At 40.5% G+C, this 2354-nt stretch overlaps 1 pseudogene; it reads left to right on the top strand.

Moving 5' to 3' along the window:
• Positions 1-284: 284 nt before the first annotated feature.
• LOC145103269 (aldehyde oxidase GLOX pseudogene) lies at positions 285-2088 on the top strand (annotated as a pseudogene).
• The last annotated feature ends 266 nt before the right edge of the window (positions 2089-2354 follow it).

Genomic DNA, 2354 nt, shown 5'->3' with positions numbered 1-2354 from the left:
AATAGAAAACTAAAAGTTTGAAAATAACATTCAATAAAAGAAAATATGCATTGACAAATTAATAAACAAGATCAGAGGATGAATCAACCTTCTGATTCTATCCTTATAAAATTAAGAATGAATATTTCATGGTTAAATGATTGAATGAAATTCGCTTATCATTCAGGTTGACTAATGGGTTATTTAATTCACAACGCAGTTCATGAACCATACCCGAGTGAAAAACGATCATAGAAAACTCTTTTCATCGCCTCAAAGTGTATATAAAGCCACCATTCACACTTCCATAAACACACAAAAACCTAACAAATTCGAAGAAGAGCAAATAAAATAAACCAAAGCCATGGTTCCTTCCACTTCCCACCTATATCATCACCTCTTCTTCTTCTTTCTGGTGCTCCTGCTCAATGCCCAGCAATGTCCGGCGGCAGGTGGATCGTGGTCTGTCCTCCTCCCAAGCATTGGAATTTCGGCCATGCACGCACAGTTACTTCCCAATGATCGTGTTGTCATGTATGACCGCACCGATTTTGGAGTCTCCAATATCTCACTTCCAAACGGGGCATGTCGTCCTAACACAACCGATTGTTCTGCCCATTCAGTCGAGTATGATGTTGCATCAAACACCGTTCGTCCACTCATGGTGCTCAGCAATGTCTGGTGTTCGTCTGGAACATTAATGCCCGATGGAAGATTGGTCCAAACTGGTGGCTTTGATGATGGTTATCGTGTTGTCAGAATTTATAAATCGTGTGATTCATGCGACTGGCAAGAGATACGTAATGGCCTGAATCAACAGAGATGGTATGCGACCAATCATATATTGCCAGATGGCAGACAAATTATTATTGGTGGCCGCCGGGCATTTAGCTATGAGTTCTACCCCAAGATGTCGGCCACTGAGAACACTCCTAGTTTACCTTTTTTGGTTCAAACGAACGACCCTAACGTTGAGAATAATTTATACCCATTTGTATTTCTCTATCCTGATGGGAATCTTTTCATTTTTGCCAACAATCGTGCTATTTTATTCGACTATTCCAACAACCAAGTTATCAAGACTTACCCTACAATGCCCGATGGTCAACCAAGGAGTTATCCGAGTACCGGATCTGCTGTACTTCTCCCTCTGCGCATAACAAAGGGAACAGTAAATGCGGTTGAAGTATTGGTTTGTGGGGGTGCACCAAAAGGAGCATTTGTTAATGCAAATAAAGGGATATTTGATGGAGCTTTGGATACATGCGGAAGGATCAAAATATCTGACCCTAACCCTCAATGGGTCATGGAGACCATGCCTTTGGCTCGAGTTATGGGTGACATGTTGTTGCTTCCCAATGCTCATGTTTTAATCATCAATGGTGTATCTGCTGGAGTTGCAGGTTGGGAACTTGGGAGGAACCCTGTTCTTAGCCCAGTGGTTTACCAACCTGATAAACAGGTCGGGTCTCGATTTGAAGTGCAGAATCCAAGCACCATTCCAAGAGTTTACCATTCCACAGCTGTTTTACTAAGAGATGGACGAGTTCTTGTTGGTGGAAGTAACCCCCACGACAAATATGAATTCGGAAACGTCCTTTATCCCACTGAGCTGAGTTTGGAGGCGTACTCTCCTTCTTATTTGGATTCAAACTCGTCCGATTTACGCCCCAAAATAATATTGCCTGTAAAAAACACTAAAATAGGGTACGGAAAGCAATTAGTTATTGTGTTTACAGTTTCAGGCATTGTGGATCCAAGCTCCGTCTCAGTGACAATGATGGCACCTCCGTTCAACACACACTCCTTTTCCATGAATCAAAGATTGCTGGTGCTCGATGGTGGTGTGGCTGCCAAGATTTTGGGGAAGTCAAGATATCAAGTTGTAGTAACCACACCGCCCTCTGGTAATGTTGCTCCGGCAGGGAATTATCTTTTATATGTTGTTCACAAAGAGATCCCAAGTCCTGGTATTTGGGTTCAAATGCAGTGACAAAATATAGAATAATGGTCATTATTTTGTTTTGTTTCGTTCATCTTTAATTGTACACTCATTTGTCAACCGGACCGGTTTTAATTTATTCTATTTACAGAGACCATGTTATTTTACTTAGTTTGTCCATTCGATTCGTCTTTTGGCTATCTGACTATTTTATTCATTTCAAAAGTTTTCATATAACACTGATTTTATTATGCTTTAGTTCTAGACGCAGCACGCTCAAAATTAATTGGTATAATTGGATCAGGAGTCCTAGTGATGCCGTGCACAAGTTGTAATTTATATTTTCCGTGCTCTAGCTTTCAATTAGCATTCTCACGAAGAAAAAACTCATGAAATTTGAGAAAAGCTATTATTGAAGCTTTTTCATACATCT

Source organism: Lactuca serriola, chromosome 4 (assembly GCF_051521515.1).
Source record: "Lactuca serriola cultivar US96UC23 chromosome 4, Lser_US96UC23_V15, whole genome shotgun sequence".
In the NCBI taxonomy this organism is placed as follows: Eukaryota; Viridiplantae; Streptophyta; class Magnoliopsida; order Asterales; family Asteraceae; genus Lactuca; species Lactuca serriola.
Note: the sequence above shows the minus strand (reverse complement) of the source record. Positions and strands in the feature narration are given on the sequence as shown.